Source organism: Triturus cristatus, chromosome 5_2 (genome assembly GCF_964204655.1).
Source record: "Triturus cristatus chromosome 5_2, aTriCri1.1, whole genome shotgun sequence".
In the NCBI taxonomy this organism is placed as follows: domain Eukaryota; kingdom Metazoa; phylum Chordata; class Amphibia; order Caudata; family Salamandridae; genus Triturus; species Triturus cristatus.
In genome coordinates this window covers 277,799,289-277,821,219 of record NC_140588.1, presented here as the reverse complement: position 1 = coordinate 277,821,219, position 21,931 = coordinate 277,799,289, and positions in this window count along the sequence as shown.

Below are 21,931 nucleotides of genomic sequence, written 5' to 3'. Positions count from 1 at the left end.
CTGATTAATTTCTTTTGTTCCTTAACATTAAGATGTCCTTAAATATCCACTGTCACACCATCCCATGCTTCCTTAGGTACATTTCCCAATATCATGGGTTGTTCCCTCGTCATATAAATTTTATCACTCATGCAACCCCCCACCAATACTCGGCTTACAACAGATCGTTAGATCTAGAAATTCCCTAATGTCCCTTGTGTGTCATCTTGAGTAACCTTTTTCACACAAATTCAGGAGGCAACAACTTGGTTCCATTGAACCCGAACCATTGGACACTGGACAATTCTTCCTTCACACTTCAATATGACCTAACCTCACACTCCAACAATTTATTGTCATCCAAGCCGTTCACTAACTTGTCAACCACACTATGCAACACCCTGTTCTTACCAATTTCTTTTCACCAATCTTCTTCACAAATCACCCCTTCAGTCACCACACACACCTTTACATCCTCCATACATTCATCATCACAGTCTATTTATTTTGTCTTCACCATCATTGATAAACCATCCGCAACCATATTCCTTTCGTCAGGGATATACACCACCTGATATTCATATTCCTGCAATGCAACAACGCACTTAGCAATTCTGCTAGACACATTATCTACCATTTTCTTCATGATCACCTCCTTCAAAGGTTTGAGGTCCATCCTGGTAAACTTCCTGCCTCACAAAAAAACTTTTCAACTTTCTCACCGCCCAAAAAATGGCAAGAGCTTCACTCCCAATAACCAAATACCTGCTTTCTGCAGGTCTTAAAGCACGTGAAATGAAAGTCACAATTCTTTCCATTCCTTCACCACTTTGAATAAATGTCATCCTCAAACCCTGCACAATAGCATCAGTGTAAATAATATTCCCCTGATCAGCGCAATAATGCCACAAATTCTGAACACAATGCAACTTCTCCTTCAAGTGAAAAACTACTTCAACACACTTTTTACACCATTTAAACTCCATATTCTTCTTGAGTAAACTACGAAACTTTAGGATTTTTAAAAAAAACTTCTTCACAATCTTACTATAAAATTCCAGAAGCCCTAAAAATGATGTCAATTCCTCTTTTTTCTGAGAAACAGTGATCTCAGTGATAGATATTACCAATTCCAACTTAGGTTTCAAACCCTCTTTCATCAACATATGACCTAGAAACTCAACTTAATTTGTATCAAACTTGAATTTCTCAACCTTAAGTGTCAATCCACTTTCATGTAACTTCTGCAACACTGCCATTCTCTCTCATCATGCTCTTCATGTGTATCACCAAATATTAGGATATCATCTTGGTACACCTTCATCCCAGATAATCCACCAAACATACTCTCCATGGCTTTTTGAAAAACAGTTGCTGCCGACATCAGACCGAACGGCATCCTCCTAAATCTGTATGTGCCTATGAAAATAATAAATGCAGTGAGGTCCATTGATTCTTTATGCAATCTTATCTAGTGGCATATGGAGACAAAATCTGAAGTGGAAAACCACTTTGCATTCCCCAGCATACACACCAATTCACGAATCCCTGGAATAGGAACCTGTCTACCACAACCGCTTTGTTAAGATCCTAAGGTCCACACACAAATCAATATCACTGTTTCTCCACCACCACAACCACCGGTTTCAACAATTCTCTGCCCTCAACCTTCTCAATAACATCTGCTCTTTCCAGTCTCCCCAGTTCAACAAGCACCGCATATCTTACCTCAAAAGGAACCCTTTATTCTTTGCTAACCACAGGTGTGGAACATTCGGTTATCGTAATTTTGTGTACGTATACTTTCAGAAACCCGAGAGAATCACAGAACACTGCAGGAAACTCCTCTTAAAATGTACTAGAATGACTCTTGAATACTTTACTATGATGCACCACTTTGACATTGAATTCATCCCTCAATCTAATGGCCCAATCACAATTTGGTTCCAATATGACTTCCACATCACGCTGGTGAAACCAACTTATAACTGTATCATCCTTGGCAGCAACATAAATCTTGCCAACAGCCATTCTTCTCAAATATTCCACCATACCTTGAAAAATCCCAGCAAGTTTAATGAGCTCTCCACCAGATCCTGTAGGTCTGGCATCTGGCTTACACAACTGCAACTTGTTCTTTATCCCATTCACAAAAAATTCATTAGAAATAATAGTCAATTTTATCCCTGAATCAATAAGCATTTTAAATGTTTCCCTTCCACAATAACAACATCTTGGGGACCATCACCTCCTTTGTTGAACACTTGTAAAATTATCTCCTCGCATTTATCCGAATCCCATAAAACTTAATTGATTTTCTAGTAATTACATTTGCTTTTACACAACTTGCTCATATGTCCTTTCCGCAAACACAACTTGTAAGTATTTTGCAACCTGAACACCTCTTGTCATTTACCATGTGCCCAATTGTCCCACATCTAAAACATTTTCCTGTATATTGTTTCACTTTATTTTGACCTTTCACAGCTCTTTCACTTTGTCCTTCCATGTCCTTGTCACTCAAGTCTCTTTTTATTCAAAACAGAAAGCGTTCCCCCCTGCAGCATTCTCAGAGACATTTTTCTTTAAAACCTCCACCATGTTAAACTGTGCTCAAGCCTTTTAGCCAAATTAATCATCTTAGTAAGAGAGGGATCATCCCCGAACTACAATGCTTCATGTAACTTATCATTGATTGAGCCAAGCATAAATTGAGCTCATCAACAGACTGAACAAACTTACAAGTTGAAGCCAACTTCCGTAATACAATAATGTATTCTTTCACTGAAGTCCAACTTCTTCAAACACACCTCATACTCATTCATACCATCAATCTCTTTATCAGTTAGATTAGGAAGATGATGAAAAATGTCTTGACTTTCTGGTCCTAAACAGTGCAGTAGTAGGGATGACTTCCTCTCAGCAGTCAAATTAGTGTCACATACTCTGGTATATCTAGCAAATACATTTTTCCATTTCTCCCTCTGAATTAATGGTTCCCTGGGAGTTGACAAAAATAACGGAGAAGAAACATGTTGCATTTTAGACAATAATAATCCACAGCAATAGTTACACAATATACAGAGACCTTGTTTAAATTTACACAAATAAACTCAACACAATGCAAAGGTAAATGTACACTTTCATGTAGGGGTACAATTGGGGTACAATTGTATGCTATTTTCACCGGGATTTACAAGTAGTATTGGTTGACATTGGGTTTCTAGTTGGTAGAGGTATGCACCCTGTCCAAGTACGAACCAAAATCCTAGTCAGAGTGAGTCTGATACACACCTTAAATTAACCTGTGCTCATCCACTGGAAGTTTGGCACAGAGCAATTAGGCTTAACTTAAGAGGCAATATGTGAAGTATTTGTGCAACAGTTCATACTGTAATACAGTGAAAAAACACACAAAAAAATCCCCACCAAGTTAGAAAAATAGAGCTTAATTTAATGGACAAAACAAGACCCAAATGACAAAAATCCAACAAGAAGAACTCGAGTTAGGAATTTTAAATAATATCTTGAAATATAGTGCTTAGAAGTATGAAGATCCAACTAGGGCTAAATTTCAGACCAACTGTGATGGAGGTAGGGTTGGAAACATGGACCAACCTTGTCCCGCTGTGAACATATCTTCGATTAAGGAAATGCGTCAATGTCAAAGACCCGATGCATGGAGCAGAGGAGGCGATGCTGATGCCTTTGGATGCAGGCGATGCGTTGGTGCAGATCCACGCTGTCAGAGAAACGTCTTCGTCGAACCTCTCTTGATAAAGGTGATGCGTCTATCCAAGAAGCCGGCGAAGAGTTGTCCTCTGCGGCAGCATTGAGGTAAAATAAATCATGATGACAGGCACAGCCCCATTGAGCTGCAAGTGTCAGCTCCTCCCTCCCATCCTGCCCAGAATGGCCCATCAGCCTCGTAATGATCAATCAGGATGTGAATGGCACAACGAGAAAACCTAAGCTCTTTTTGTGTGTGTCAGTCTGGAGGGAATTCACAAAGCCCAACTGTCACCCACCCCGGACATGTATTCAGACATAGGCAGAGGCACAGAATAGTTAAAGTAAGAAAAGCTAACTTTCTAAAAGTTACATTTTCAGACTTGCAACTTAAAATCCAATTTTACCATAAGTTGTGATTTTAAATTGTGAGTCCAGAGACACCAAACTTAAAATCTCTATATTTTTCCAATTGAAAGTTACTTTTACACAATGTAATAAGATAAGTCCAATGTTACCCGAAGGGAGGCCTTGCATTAGTGAAAAGTGAATTTAAGAGTTTTTAACTGTATGTGTAAAACTAAAAAGGACATGTCCAACGTTTTAACTGCACTCCACCCTGTCCTTGGGACTGTCCAGGGCCTATCTTAGAGGTGTCTTGTATGTATTAAGAAGGAGGGTATGGGCCTAAAAAGGGGGGTCAACTTGCCAGGTCGAAATGGCAGTTAAATACTGCACACACAGGCTCTGCAATGGTTTAAAGGGCTACTTGAGTTGGTGGCACAATCAGTCCAGCAGGTCCACTGGAAGCATTTATTGGCAGGCCCTGGGCACATGAAGTGCACTTTTACTAAGGACTTATGAGTAAATTAAATGTGTCAGTAGTGGATATGGGAAAGTTGCCATTTGTTAGGGAAAGAGCACATGCACTTTAACACTGGTTAGCAATGGTAAAGTGCCCAGAATACTAAGGCCAGTAAAAATGAAGTAAGCAAAGCAGGAAGTCGGAAGGCATAGAAAGTGGCCATAGTGTGTGTTGTGGGCCGTGATGGGGTGGAGCTGAATGGAATCCGGGGATGGTGAAGAGGTGTGAATATTTTGGGTGTGTGTGATAATTGATGGAGATTGTCTTTTGGGGGTTTCTTGCTCTTTTTTCCTGTGAAGCGACTTGCCTGGGGCTTGCCACTTGCACCCGTTGTTGTACTACTGTTTTTATGATTTCCTATTGCTATGTACTACTTGCTCGTGGCAGAAACATATTTTGTTTTAGTTTGTGTATTGTTTGTTTTTCTTTTCTGAAAACTTGAAAATAAATTTGTTTAAAAAAAGTCAGGGAGAACTACGCCAAGGATGCCATGTCTAGCACATATGTTTACGAATCTGGAGTCTCCATGCATAAAATGTGCAGTACTCGGCACTTGAAAAGATACTACTCATAAATCCATTTGTGAATAGCACACAATTGTAAACTTACACAAAAGTGATGTTTACCTTTATGGGTCAGGCCCTCAGTGATTTAAGAGGACTCTTACAAAAAATGCCCCTCTCGTATTACATGCTTATTTTAATTGAACGCAAAATAGATGCAATGCTTTTCTTGGATGCTCAATGGCAGAATTTTTGATCTAGGGAGCTGAGAATTTAAGAATGTGCAATCCAATGATAATAATTAGTTTTACGAAATTCTTTTCAATACTTAACCCTTTCTCCACGATGATTAAGACATGCATAAATCATTTAAATCGCTCTAGAAATGTAATTAGGTGCTAACAGCGTATTTTGAACCTGTACCCAACTAATGTTTCATACTTTGACTGGTGCTTTCACAAGGCTTTCTCAAGGCAGTATTATCCTACGGTTAAGTTAACAGGTTGCCCTGTATTATTAGCTTTGTTGGGACTGGTCCAAAATTATTTACACTCTTTTACTCTTGTGTGTTGCCAATCTGTACTTGAACTTGGAAGATCAGGCAGCTCAGTTTGAAGAACTGCCCACAGATTGTGGATTGGACTTTGTCCATTATATATTTCTTCAATGAGGAATAATATGATGGTTAGAAACATTTATTTATCCCGGTCTCAAGAGTCAGCTTGTTCTTCAAATCCATATGAGCGCACAGCCATAGGCCAGTAGGAACAAGAGCAATTGTGAAACCGGATATATTCCTATTTTTATCCAGATAAAAGCCTCTACAGTGAGTATTTTATAAAATGCAAATCAAATGTGAAGGAGTTTCATAATAGTATGGTACCAGAATATCATAGACTAAATATTGCTTTACAAGAACATTTTGCAGTTGATACTTTAAACACTACAGGAAATGTGATAATTGTGTAAATGATATTTAGGACATGATACTTATGACAGATGATAATTTTGTTAACGTTTATGGTGATATGCAACGATTATAACATTATCACTTTGGTGTCATGTAAGAAACATAACATTTTTATTAAATATTACTTACAGGACCCATATTAAAAATTAAATTTTAGGTAAATATTAATGGTTTCAATTATGAGAAATTGTCGGTCGTCAGCACCACAAGTCTTCTGGCTGAGCTGCCCGATGCCAATGTGAAAGGGCAGGAATGCACCGTATTTACAAAATAAGGTGCATTCCAGTCCTTTCCCACTGCCCTGATGACCAATTTGATGCCTAAGGCCAGAGTAGGCACCCTAGCACCATTGCAGGCAGGATTATTTTTATACAGGAAGGGGCATCTTGGAAAGCAGCCCACATGGAAAGAGAAAAAACGAGGAGGAATAAAAATATTTCTCCTCATTACGCCTGCTATGGGGAAACGTAAGGTATTGGCTCTGCCCCAGTTGTATGTGATTAAGTAACCTGGGGCAGGGTCAACATCCATGGGTGCTGCATTGGAAAACCCACTGCAACGCCTATTGAAGGCCTCTTTGATGCAGACTGAGGCAAGGCAGCGACTTGCGCTGTTTTGTCTTACTCTACATCAATGAGGCCAAGCAAAGCCATACAGAGTGGTTTTGCGTGGCCTCATAGGCATGATTGAGAGGCGTGCGCTGCCGCAGCATTAATAAAAGTGATGCTCTGGTGGAGCAAGCCTGTCATAAATAAGTCCCTGATGGTCTTCTTTACAGTTTGGCAGAGGGGATACTCCATCACAAACACGGTGAATGTCTCTTCCACTGTATTGCACGTACCTTAAAGACTACTGTAATGTTTGCCACAGTCTAGTTATTGCTGGCCGGCGGCGGATATGTCACACCCACACTCTCTGTCGGCAAACAGAGCGCACCGAATAAAAGGCAGAGGCATGCCCGCTCAAGGGCAGTTCCGCACAGACCTTATTACTAGTGTGCATGTCTGATTTGCATGCGCTTCGAACACCTTCCACAGCTCGCTGCTGAGCCTGCGCCAAGACGCTACACTGGTGACGAGGGGAGCAGAACTCACGCTCCCTCCCCTGCATATCGTCATGGGCCGCCAGCGGCAGCACCCGGCCCAGACGATTACTGACACCACACCCTTTGCAGCCACGTGGTCACTGCCCAGGACGGGCCAGGCTCAATAAGGGCCCTTCAGCACTAGGCCTGCAGCGAGAACACAGCTCCACCTCTCCTGACTGCTGGTAAGACGCAGCCCATCGGCCACAAAGGGGAGCCCACACACTGCAGCCTCTCTTTCCCTGGACTGCCCACATTGCCCCTGAGTGCGTTGTGCACACGGGCCAAACTCTACCACTGCGCCTGGCATACCGGTGGACAAGCAAAGCCACTGCACAGCACAAGCTCAGAGGGAAGGGGCATAGAACAACCACACTGTGGACACCAGTGCCAACCCACGAGTTGCCAGTGCAGCAGCACTACCCCATGGGTGTAGAAGCACGTAGCACCTGCCACACCTGGTGTGTACACAGCCTACCAGCCGCGCCGCACATGCTGAGGTGGACATGGGGGATAACCCAGATGGCCAACCAGTGCAAGTCCGCATCGTCACACAGCACGTGCCCACTGGGGTGCTGCCTCCATTCAGCGAGGCGGCTGGCCCTATGACGGTGTCCCCACGGTGGCTGGGAAGCCTGGAAAATTACTTCATAGCCACCAGGGAGACGGATGAAGCCATCAAGCGCTTGCTCCTACTCCACTATGCTGGAGAAAAAGTGTACATACTCTTCAAGCATCTCCTTAACACTGGGGGCCCTACTGAGTATGACGCAGCAGTCGCCACGCTCAACGTACACACTTAGACCCCCAACTAAATCCAGACTATGAGAGTTTTAAGTTACGACAAGCGAGACAGCGGGTAGAGCAGTCGATCGACGCCTTCCACGCAAGATTGAGGGAGACCATCGAGGACCCATTTAGTCGGCTTGAGGGCAGCGGAGAAGATTCGAGCCCAGCTTATGCAGGGGGTGCACAGCAAGATCCTGCGAGGACTCATCCTGCGGCAGCCGAACATACCCCTCAATGATATCCTGATCATGGCCCGGTCACATGACTTGCCGGGCGCAAGCTGAAGAAATGGTTCTGGCGCTGACGTGCACGTTTGAAAAGAGCGGGTCCTCCAAACAGAAAGGGCCAACGCTATCACGACGCGAGACAAGAGGAGCAGGCCACGGGACCACCCAGCCCAGGCTACAAGAAGCCAATGCGGGTACTGTGGGCACGAGGAACACCCGCCTCACAAGTGCCCCGCACAAGCGAAAATGTGTACCAACTGTGGAATTCTGAACCAATTTGCATCTGTGTACCGGCAGAAGGGCCCAAAGAAGGATATCAGAGGAGCCAAGCCAGTGCGCAAACTTGCAAGACTCCTATCGAGCATGTCCCTGGCATCATCTCAAAGGAGAAGGAAGAATGAACGATCCACAAACCAGGTTGAAGACTCATCCACCAAGGAGGACGACGGTAAAACGTGCCTTGTGTAATTCACACGACGACTGAAGAAACGAAGAAGGCCACAGCCCACGTGCACAGTGAAGATTGCCGGGTCAGAAGTAAGCGTGGTAATTGACACCGGCGCGTCGATGAGTGTCATGGGCATCAAACAATATAATTGGCTAAGGCCCAAACCCGAGCTCAGATCATCCAAGACTAAAATATTTGCATATGGGAGTGACTCACCCCTACCAATCCAAGACAAAATGACAGTACCAATCCAGGCAGAAGACAGTGAAATCACAGCCGATATTTACATCATCAACCAAGAAGTGGACACCCTACTAAGCAGTCACGCAGCGGAAGACTTGGGACTAGTCATGTTCGCAAGGAGAGTACAAGCGAACCAAACCAAGGAACTCCTGGAGCAGTTTGCAAGCTTGTTCCAAGGATTGGGTCATATCAAGCAAGCACCCGTCAAGTTACACACCAACCGGTCTAAACCACCGACGGCGCTATGACACAAGAGGATCCCCTTCCATCTCAGACCTCTAGTAGAACAAGAAATACAAAAGCTAAAGGATTAAGGGTTCATTGAAAAGGTCTCGGGACCTACACCCTGGGAATCCCCTATGGTGATAACCGAGAAGCTCAGGCTATGTATAGACATGTGTCTTACCAACAAGGCCATAAAGCACGAACGTCACATCACCCCAACGATGGATGACATAATGGCTGATGATAAAGGATCTCGCTGGTTTTCCAAACTGGACCTGAATGCAGGCTATCACCAGCTGGTCCTAGCCAAGGAAAGCCGCTACATAACCAGGTTCAGTACCCACCTTGGGCTGAGGAGATATAAATGCTTCAACTTTGGGATATATTCTGCAGCAAAGGTATTCCAGGACGCAGTGAGGGAAATCATAACAGGCCTACCAGGAGTACTAAACGTGAGTGAAGATATCCTCATCCACTCAGAGACCGCTGACAAACACTTCCGCCACTTGAGAGCAACACTGAAGTGTCTCCAAGACCACGGAGTTACCCTAAATAAAGAAAAATGTATTTTCTTCCAGAAGCAAATAGAATTCTTCAGGTACCTGTTCAATCAGGAAGGCATCCAAGTGGACCCCCGGAAGTTCCAAGCAATCAAGGAAGCCCCGGCCCCAGTGACAGTATCCAAAGTTAGAAGCTTTCTGGGGATGATCATGTTTTGTGGCCGGTTCATCCCCGACCTGGCCACCATTGCAGAACCACTTTGCAACATCACTCAGGCCAACGCAATGTGGAAGTGGGGAACCCTGGAAGAAACGGTGTTCCAGAGAATTAAGACCGCCCTCCTTTACCACACCACCCTGCTGTACTTCGACCCTATCAAACAAACGGAGATACTTGTTAACGCCAGCCCTGTGGGCTTAGGGGCAGTACTGACTCAGGAGCAAGAACCCAGTAGGTGGGCGGCCCTAGCGTATGCCAGCAAGGCACTCTCACCCATGGAGGGATGCTATGCGCAAATTGAGAGAGAGGCCCTGGCCATCAGATTGGCGTGCCATCATTTCCACCTGCCCATTTGTGGGCAACCATTCAGAGTGGTCGTCGACCACCAACCTCTGGTGCCCCTGTTCAAGGGATCGGCACCGCACCCACCCCCAAGGATTGAACGGTGGGCCATCAGGCTCCAGCAGTATGAGATGGAAGTGGTCTACTGCCCTGGCACTAAGAACCCTGCCGCCTTCCTCTCAAGACACCCAGCACCTCAAGACGAACAAGGGGAAGACGCCGTTGCTGATGCATTAGAAGCTCACCTCAATGTGCTCTCCACGAAAACGTGCCAAAAGCCTTGACATTGTAGGACATTGCCGCCACTGCAGAAGGAGACCCTGTACTGTCCAAGGTACGGACAGCCATTCAAGGAGGGCCCTGGCATAAATTCCTGCAATCGGCCTACGACTGGGCTGGGCCTGAGAGAGAATGTCTTCTGAAAATGTGGAGAATCAGAAATGAGCTCAGCGTAACTCAAGGAGGTATCCTGCTAAGTGGGTCCAGGATAGTGATACCATCCTCTCTACAGCACCAAGCAAATCAGTTAGCCCACGGAGGACACCAAGGGGTCAAGAGAATGTAAGCCCGAATGCGAGAAAAGGTGTGGTTTCAAGGGCTGGAGGCTCATGTGGAGGAAACAGTGAAGAGATGCCCAGCCTGCCAGCTGACAAGTGCGGCGGAGAGACTAGCACCTATACAGACAGAGGCACATGGCAAGGCCCCATGGGAGAAGGTGAGCATCGATAAACCAGAAAATGTGGTGAGGGCCCTGGGGATATTTTATAGACTAAACTGGATCACATCCCCTCAAATTTACGTATCAAACAATAAATCTGATAGTCTATTAAAGTAATGCTAAGGACTAGTCCAAACCAATAACATAAAGAGTGCTAAACCACTGAATTTATACAGAAAATTAATCAGACCCTCCTGAAAAGGTAGGATTTCCACTGGATGGTGGTCAACATGAAGGGGACCATGGTGACGGTGGCAAGAGGAGGAGAGAGAGTGACACTGAACATCTCTTGGCTCGAGACAGTGCCCGCGCCCCACTCCATCCAAGAAGCTGACTGCTCCCAAGGTCCCGAGGGGCATGACGGGGCAGAACAAGAGTAGCCCTGGATGGACACCGGGCCGCCCCCAAATCCAACGGCACGGGCGAGGTACATCAGGGGCCGGAACCTTCGCCTGTTGGTACAGGCATGCCGGCGACGATGAGCCCTGAGCAACCGGAGACCAAACAGGCTGCCCAGGGTGATCACCCCTGGTACGGACTAAGGAGGAATCCTAGACCAAGCTCCCAAATAAAAAACTATGTCTGTCAGGTGGTGCAGAAACCAACCTCCAGCCGAAGGAAAAAGGACTGGGTTGGGATGGGATGTAACGTTTGCCACAGTCTAGTTGTTGCCGGCCGTCGCCGAATATGTCGCACCCACACGCTCCGTCGGCAGACGGAGTGCGCCGAATAAAAGGCAGGGGTGTGCCCGCTTGGGGGCAGTTCCACACAGACCTTATTACAAGTGTGCGTGTCTGATTTGCATGTGCTCTGATCACCTACCGCAGCACGCTGCTGAGCCCGCGCCAAGACTCTACACCTACTGCACTCTTACGAAGACTGTCAGGATAACGGTCACGTTTTGAGGGAGTATTCAGTCGGCTAAATTGTAAGTTACCAAACTGAAGACTAATTTAGGTGTCATTATACACAATTGAAAACATTATTTTCGACGCTGAATTGTATTGTATTGTGAAATTACACTGAAAAATACTGTAAGAAACAGGAGCGCCTCATGAATGTGTTGAAGGCGTGGGGCAAATTTATTGGCCAGCCTAATGAGGTAAGACTTCTATGTTCGGATTTCTAATAGCTCTTAGTCCTAGACCCCCTATGGCTTCCAGGTAACAACCATCATTACATCTAATTTCATGCCCCTAATGGGATCTGAACATTCACTCTTCATGGAAAAGTCTTCCCACCGAAGAGAACTGTTTTCATTTCCCTTAACGCCTCAATTTTCACTGACCTACATCTTCCAAATGGCTGCAGCAGATTGCAGTGATGTGAGTCACAACAAGCAGCAGTCATTGTGCTGTCTCTTGCCACTTACTGAAATTTTCATACAGTACAAAACGCACAGCATGCTTCCTGAATGATTAACTTCTCCTGCCATAAAGCTCTGCCTAATGAGATTGTCTAATTCCAGCGTGTGACTGGTTTTAAAGAGGAGGCCTCATTAGCACATCAATAAAAAAAGACTCTCGCAATTTGGTGTTGACAAGTGGTACATAAATGTAGCTGCAACGCATTTATGTTCTCGGATTTGTTTTTCTTTTAAATTATGTGGCCAATTCTCCTGTATCTTGGAAACAGTTGCTACGAAGTGTTGCTGTCTGATTTAGCTTTTAGTGCGGGTAAGTGGCATTATATGCCGAAAGCTGCTTCTAACATATATTATAATTCCTCCCAGCCCCAAACACTCTTACTCTCATTCTCCAGTTGACAGATGTGTAGGTCCCTGCTGAACACTCACACTTTGCTGATGAGAATAATTAGCATTTGGGATTCATTCTTTAAAAACACTACAAAAGGTGCGTGCGACGATCACAAAACAGTGCTGTCTGGCGCTATTACATAGTGGTAAGAAATAGATGTCCTTGGTGCAAGCAGTTTTTACCACTTTGCTTTGATAGTAATTTGTGAATGTGACAATGTGGGACTAGAACTTACGGGGCTATCTGCACATTTTGTGTGTTACCTTTTGTTGTGGTGGTGTTTTCATTTATTGTGTTTTTGTGCTGCATTATTGCAATGTGATATTGTGTTGTACTGTTTTTGTGCTGGTCCCTGTTAAGGTTTGTGCTGTTATTGTGCTCTGTATTGTGTTATGTTGATATGTTCTGTTGTTTACTGTAGTGATGTCATCTGCTGCTACATTACCAGCCAAAGTGGCACCTCCTGCGACAAGATACCACTGCTTAAGGCGGTCCTACACTGCTCCAGCTCTTCAACAATTTAAGACACCATTCACCTCAAAACTGTAGCAGAGATCTGTCTTGAATTAAGACATTCAGGGCCTTATTTATGAAGGCCTGTGACACTTTTATGCCACCAATGCTTCACTTTTTGTGATGTTGCGGCGGTAAATATAATGCACCATCTTGCGCCAGATTTACAAAGTGATGCATCTAAGCAGATGTGTCACTTTGTAAACCCCTGCGCTACATTTTACCTGCATCAGGTATAATGTATGCAGGGTGGGTGTTCCCCTGCAGTAAAGGGTAGTCGAAGTGGCGCAGAGAAATCTATGAGATTTCACTGCGACACTTCTAGGACTCTACTGTATCAATATCTTACGCCTGCCTCACAACAGGCTTAAGACTGATGTGAAAGGACACATTGCTGGAGTTGAGTCTGTTTTCAGACACACACCAGCAATGCTCCACTTTTGCACCTGCAGATATGTCAGAAAGACTGATGTATCTGTAAGTCCTTGCGACATGGAGGGCCGTATATTAAATTCGACGCATCCATCCTGTTGGAAGTAGGGCGCAGTGAAAATTGTTGCATCGCAGTTTTCACACAGTGATGCAACCGTTTTCATAAATGAAGCCCTCAGTGCTCAATTTATGTGATATGGAACCACAATTTAATAAAGATTTATTTTCGTTTCACTGCAACATTGCCTTGTGTTTCATTTGGCACAGGATATTTTGGAGCATTCGATTAGTAAATTCTGTTGACCTTATGTTTTGCTCTCTTATACTGCTCAGATTAATATTTTGAGAGACCAAACAATTTTATAATTGTCAACAGTTTTGCAACATTGGCAGTTATACTTATATTGAATCCGTAACCAGGATTTTGAAAGGTAAGGACTTCCATTTGGCTATAGCAAGGGTTTTAGCTAGACCCCGTAAATTGGTTGGTCCGTCTCACCACAATGAATTAGCCCTATTCCAGTATCCATTACAGCGAACAACTTAAGATTGACTTGATGTTCATACCTCAGTTCTTCTTTTGCCAATTCATATTCTCTTCCCTGCATCTCCATTGTTTTTTTATAAGGCAGACGTTCGGAGCTGTGTTTGTAAGTGGCTTCTGTACAAGTCAAACCTAATCCATACTGAAAGTTTCCAGCGACATTTAGTCTGATAGTCAACTTTGATATTGTTCTGCTGGATACTGAATTCAACTATTCAATATGTCACATCTATTTTCTTCACTCTTGTTGTCAACACTGTGAACAATATACTCTCACTTCTGGCTCTTTAGGGAATAAAATACTCATCCTCCTACACTTCTTCCCCTCCGTCCACCCAAGTTTTATTTTCTTTCTTTACTCAAAAATCTTTCCTACTACTCCCTTCACTGATCTCTGCCCTCCATCCCCTATGGATCCTTACTTACTTACTCGAGTTGTAGACAAAACAAGAACAGAAGGAGGTCTGAATAGAAAATACATTAGAATGCTCCCTTGCTTTCAAACCAATATGTCCCTCCACCTACTCCCATCTCTTTAAGAACTCATACTGTGTTTGATAACTCTAATTCTTCTTCTCCTGACTGAAACTCTAGTTCATCATATGGTTTGTCAGCCCCCTGAGTTTTCTTCATATCTTAATCAAGAAAACCCCAACTCTTTGGCACAACTTTTCTTGAAAATGGACCTTCTTAGATATCACATGTCACTGTCAATCTCAACATCTGCCTTCCACACAACTGCTGCTGAAAAATCCCTGATGCTAATGTAGTGCATTTATCAGCAACAAGACCAAGGAATAATCCAAACACTTTGAGAGCTACATCCACAAGTCTCCCATCCCTAACCTTAGCCTTGACCAGGCCTCAATTTCCTTACCCATGTCCACAGTCATAAACTTCAGACCTCATAACAACTGTCAAAAACACTGAGCTTAACACTTTGTTATTATTCCTTATTAAACCTTTAAATAATCCTTTCTCCAGAATTGTTTATTTCCTATTGCGGCATATGCTGCATAACGGTCAGTTCGCCGCTAAGCACAGATTGTGGGTGTCTGATAGTATCATCACCTTTGACCTTGATCTTCTTGTTCTAACTAAATCTGGCTCACTCATATCTAACAGAACATAATGAACCTCCTTCTACTCCCTCAGTACTCCATTGTTAGGTGTGACTGTGAAGACAGGCATGGGGGAGGAATAACAGTTATTTTCAGGAATCTGATTCTAAGAGGTATAGAGAGAAATAGGAACAATCTCTCTTAGCCTATACTTATTTCAGATATCGGTATAAAGGGGGAAACATAAGCAATACATTTATACATCACTCACATTAAATCTTTGTTAGGCAACTTCAATAATTATTCAAACTTCAGTTTAAAGTTATTAAATTATCTATATAATCTTTTATCACCCTTCACTTAGAAGAACCGAAAATTCAAATATGAAGAGTGTTCAGTTCTTTGACAACGTAGAATCTATTGAGTGTGGACAGGGAAAGTGTGGGAAGGGAAACAGAACAGAAGTCTGTTCCCACCCGGTGGGAGAATGTTTAAAGCTCCTGCTGGCTGGGAGCAATCTTTCATGTTTGCTCCAACTGGCGGGAGATTAAAAAATGCACCCGCATACCAGGAGCAAACATAGGTTTCCTTGCCCGCGCTGGTGTTGGCAGGGAAAGTACTGTACAAAAATCAACAATGAGGGGGGGAATAGACCACTTGTCCTGTGTACCAGGGTCTCATTTAACGTGGATGCTTGTCGTTAAAAAACCCTCATATACGTACACAAGTCTGGGGCGGTATATGTTGGTTCTCCGCCTTCGTGTGTCGTAATAGCATGATCATTGGGCTTTTTTTTGTCCAAATGCTTGCCTCCCCATGGAGGAAGACCAACTGGTTCTACAGTAGTGGTCAGAGAGATAAAAAGAGGGTGTGCTCGTGCTCAGTGAAAAAGTGATTTTGAAGATAAAATACCCGGTTGTCAAAACTCTTTTCCTTTATTCTTGAGATATTTGACTTTGGGAAATTAAAATCGTGAACGTGCATGTGAAGACCTAGTTATTGGTCTAATGCACTGTCAATAATCTTTAGGAGGTCTGGTCTACATGTTTCAGCCTCGTGCAGAGTCTAGAGGCTTTCGTCTGGACCAAAGTAGATTAAGGGGAGCTTTGCTGGGCTCACCTTGTGAATTCTGGGGGCGGTTATTGTGTACTCACCACCCTTGGTGTAAGGAGTCAGATCTCTTAGTACCTGTTCCTTTTTTTTGATTTGGACATCTCTTCAGGATGTTAGTCAGATGGTAGTAAACCTCTTGCGGTTCCTCCGGCAGACCCACTTGTTCTGACTCTGACGTTATCCCAGGCTAAGGTGTATAACTTATTTATTTAGAAAGTTTTGTTAAGAGTCACCAAATTGCACCAAACTTATAGCAAACAAATGGACACTGTCTATAGAAGAACAATCCTAACCATAACTACCCACTGGAGATCGTATAAGCCGCATAAGCCACTTTGTATTTTTAATTCGGGTTACCAGAAATAGGAATTCCTCAAATTCCGCTGATTTTTCACTATATGTAGATTTGCACCTGTTTGGCAAGTCTCAATTAAACTTTGCAGACCTATTTTTCTTTCTACATTGGTGGATGATATAAAGCTTTGTGTTGATTGGTCAAGGGGGGCGCAAATTTAAAAGGGGAGTCCCTAAACCTGTTTTTCCACTAATGCATTTTCCATAGCCTTTTGCATCTTGCATAGCGTGAAAACGGCTGAACGGATTTATATTAAATTGATAGGATTAGACATTATGGGGCACAGATGATCCTTTAGTGCACTTCAGGTAAGTAGGGTAAGTATTTTTTAAGTTATAAGGTATTTTAGCTTAGTGATATCTGTTGTCACATTATTTTTGCAAAATTTCGCAGTATTTCGCGGGAGTACAGTGGTACATAGCAAGTCATTATGTGATTGACAAATGACTGCCTTTGTAAAAGTTAAAGACAGCCATGTTGCTTTTGGGTATACTTTGCATGTGTTCTGCATTTCACCCTTGGATGTAGGTTAGTATTAGTTTTGATATTTTTGCCCTACCTCTTACCATGTTATGAAAGTAAAAATAATTAGGTGACAATATTACATTTTTTAAATCTATTTTTGAAAAATTGTACTAAGTACTGCGGTGCTGCCCCGGTAGTACCAAATTATGAAATGTAAATTTAAAAAAAACAAAATGTTAAAAAATGTAAAATGCACTGTAGTACCCTATATTTTACTACATATATTATGCTACAGTGTATTTTTGACATATTGTAATCTTCGCAAAATCATCTACAAAGTAACCTACAAATCACCACACATCTTAAATGTTTTTTTAAATACACAGTACTCCCTAAATACATTTCTATACCTATTAACAATTTCATAAAGTGGTGATAGATGGGGAACAACAAAAAAACTATTACTTAACTAGGTCTAAGACCCTAACCCAGAAGACAGTGAAATGCAGAACGCAGCCAAAATGTGCTGAAAACAACATGGATGCCTTTAAATTATGGTGAACACAGGTATTAGCCAATTACATACTGACTTATCTTGCACATGAACCGCGGTATAATGCAAAGTTACTGCACTATACCGTTGAACAACTTTAACACTGCTTACACTTTTCACACATACTACCAAAATATACCATCTATATCAATTAATCTATTCTCCTGCCACATTACATATACATCTTTTAACACACTTTCACAATACTCTAGGTTTCAGGGACGTTATAGTTACAAATTATCATTTCGAAAAACCTCTGAAATTCATTGAAAAAACCATAGGTTTCAGGGACGTTAGAGTTACAAATTAGCATTTAAAAAATCTTCGAAATTCACTGGAAAAAAACATAGGTTTCAGGGACATTATAGTTAGTTGCACATTTCACTCGTACAAAACCATAAAAATTCAGCCGTTATAGTTAGTAGAGCTAACTTTAACTCGCACCCCGCAATGCACTGCTGAGGACGTCACATATTACATCACTCATGACATGGTCAGTGACATCACTGATGACATCACTGATGACATCATCCACGTGATAATTTGATGCACCTCTTCAACCCTAAAATAACCTTTGATACACCCACTCTAAAATAACTAACATTTTCTAAACCATAGACAAATCAATAGCAGTTACTTTATACCCACTGACTACTTCCTAGTTATACACACACATTCATGCATTCACCCATGCAGTAACTCATTTATGCAGTCACTCATCAATATAGCACTATTTTATATACTCATACACCTATACAAACACTCATACACCGTCACTCATCCATAGAGTTATTGACACACGTAGCTAGTCATGTAAAAAATCTATAACACTGATGTTTAATCACCTATACAGTTATACATTCAGTATCTAACCTATTCATACAAATAGTAACATATACTGACTCTCTTATTCAATCACTGACGCACGCACACACTCATTTATACAGCCAATCTCACAATTACTCACTATCACATAGTCATTTATATACTCCAATACTCACATATGCTGCCTTTCACATATGTAGTTACTCACACATATACCAGTGAGATATACATTCACTCTCCAACACAGTGATACACACACACACTCACCAACACAGCTATTTCCACATGCACTATTGAACCCATACACCTAGTAAATTAGCCACTCACACATGTTGGCAGAAAGTTACACACTGCCCACCCACCTACCCACCCAAACACAGAGTCACCCATACTAATACTTATGCTACCAATAAGTAAGCTATATAGACAGTCATGTACCTAATCATCAACCCATGCAGCAGCTTATATAACAACTTCTCAGACTGATACAGACATTCACACAGTTTAGTCACTAACCCATGCATTCAGTGAGAGACATTTAATCATTAACGTATACAGTCAGTCACACACCTAATAAATCCTCCACCCAGACACTTATACACCAACTCATTCTTCAATACACCTTGGCACTAACATATATAAAATATATTTAAAGTTTACAAAAACACACATTCACTGGATGATATCATCAGTGATGTCATCAGTGATGTCATTTGAGATGTCATCAGTGATGTCATCAGTGATGTCACTGACCATGTCATGAGTGATGTAATATGTGACTTCATCAGCAGTGCATTGCGGGACGCGAGTTATAGTTAGCTCTACTAACTATAACAGCCGAATTTCTATGGTTTTGTATGAGTGAAATGTGCAACTAACAATAACGTCCCTGAAACCTATGTTTTTTTCAGCAAATTTCAAAGGTTTTTGTAACTATACCATAGCTAAAACCTATGGTTTTTTAGTGAATTTCAAAGGTTTTTAAAATAATAATTTGTAACTATAACGTCCCTGAAACCTATGTTTTTTTTAGTGAATTTCAAAGGTTTTTTAAATGCTAATTTCTAATTATAATGTTCATTAAACCTATGGTTTTTTCAGTGATTTGAAATTATCATTCCATTTTCAACCTAGTGAAAACAGGCGATATCGCCAGTTTTCCAGCAAAGGCTTCCGCAAAAAAACATTTGCCACAAATGAGAGCAACAACTAACGCAAATAATATGCAGAGTAGGCGTTCCTGTACAAAAATAACACAAAAACGCCACTTCCCAATATCTTCAACGAGCAGCCAACTCTGCGGTGCGATCCAAAAACAGGCGATAAGCTGCGTTAGCAGTAGGAATGTACCATCTGCCTTATACTGGTGTAAAGTAGGATGACTACCTACAGTGTGAAAGGGAGCTCAGCCCAGAATCACATCTGAAGACCACCACATGTCATAGAGCTACTGATCATGCACCTCTGACACCCAAGAAGGCCACACAACCCACTGCCACCACACACAGGACCTCCCCCCAGACCACCCCCTACTACCACCGCGGCAGCGCACAACAGGACAGTGGACCTTCCAAAAACGGCATGGCCCCTCAGCCACACAATATCTGAATGTTGCGAGATGTGGCAACCAAACATGTGTGAAGGACGCAAGTCACCCAACAATAATAATGCCCACAATACCAAGTGAAGTAGTGATGTGCTGGACAGACCTCACTATGCTGAGCACAAACCTCTCCATGTGTACATATACTGCTGGTGATTGTAGTGTTGTGGACAGTGGACACAACCATGTTACCTCAGGCAGTGGGGAAGATCTCGGTCATGTACCTGTATCCTCGTCCCCTGGAGGTGGAAGCGCAGTGGGCTGGTCCAACATACGTCATCACTCCAATGTAGAAGTGTGAATAAATAGGCCAGGACTCTGGGCGTGGTTCACTTGTGTAAAGGCCAACGCATCTGCCAGAGCAGCGGCCCTCACCCTGCCATGTGGCTGCCGCCATGACCACGGGCTTACTCGACACAGGCCCCCTGCGAACACAGCAGCACAGCACCGCAAACTCATGTCTGTACAGACTACTGCCTTCGATCTACACTGCGGACAGTAGGGATCACAATTCAGATGGAGTGGCGATTGCAGATGACGCAGTCCAGTAGGTAAGACACATTGCTCCCAGTGCGACCTACCCAGACCACGCATCATCGCAGGCTGCGTACACACTGAGCGCCAGAGGTACCACTAACTCAGTGCACCACAAGTCAATGCCAGGTGGCCTTATTAAGGCAGAATTTACTACCAGTGCAGCCCGGCCGGACCACGCATCATCGCAAGAGTCCAGTAGGCAACTAACTACAGTGTCCTTGAAACCTACACAATATCCTTTTAGTATCCTTGCTTCAAGAACTTCTTTTATATCAGCTATAGCTTTACTACAATGACCAAATTCATCTTGCAAGTCCAAATGAACACTGAATGGCAGTCTACACTGCGGACAGCAGAGCTCATATTTCAAATTCAGTTTTGATTTATTAATTGCAGAGCGAACTGTACTCTATGTCCTCCGATTTTGTCAGGAGGAAGTGACAAAAAGCATTCCTCGATGTCTGAGCTGACTACTGCCTTCGATCTACACTTCGGACAGCAAGGCTTACAATTCAGATCAAGTCGCGATTGCAGATGACGCAGTCCAGTAGGCAAGAGACATTGCTCCAAGTGTGGCCGGCCCGCACAACGCATCATCGCTGGCTGCACACACGCTGAATGCTTCTGATGCCCCTACCTTAGTGCACCACAACTCATGGACCCTTTATGATAGAATCTTTTGTGTATGATTTCAGATCTTCTGCCCCTACCTCAGTGCAGCACAAGTCATGGACCCTTTATGATTGAATCTCTGTGTGTGATCCAATGATTACTGTTGTACTTGTTGCCAGCACCAACCATTCCCAAAGGGCTGGCTTACACTCACTCAACACGCATCCAGTACAGACGTCACTGGACATGTGACCCTGGTAATAAAAAGGAGTTGAGCGCACATGCCCGTACCCAGTTCCATTATCTATCTGTGTCCGTGTGTTCATTATGTATGGAACATGCTGCCCCTAGGCCCTACCACATTACATAGTGCTCTGGACAGTGTGTGCAACCATCTTACCTTTGACAGTGAGGCAAAACTTTAGTTATGTAACTTTGTCTCGGTCATTATACAAGTATGTACGTAGAGACTGCATCATTAGAGTACTGCAAGGAGAGTGTATACTGAATTTATAAGTGTGTGAGGATCTTCGGAGTGATTGTATAAGTACATATGTTGGCGCAGCCTAACTCCGACTACTACCTTGTCTCTAATTGGCTGCCCTCCATGTGCCAAAAACTGAAACTTCAACTTTCCATGGCCCTGTATTGCTACAGCTGCAACACTCCACTGAATGTGCAATAAACTTCATATCTACACAGATATCTCATGTCCACCA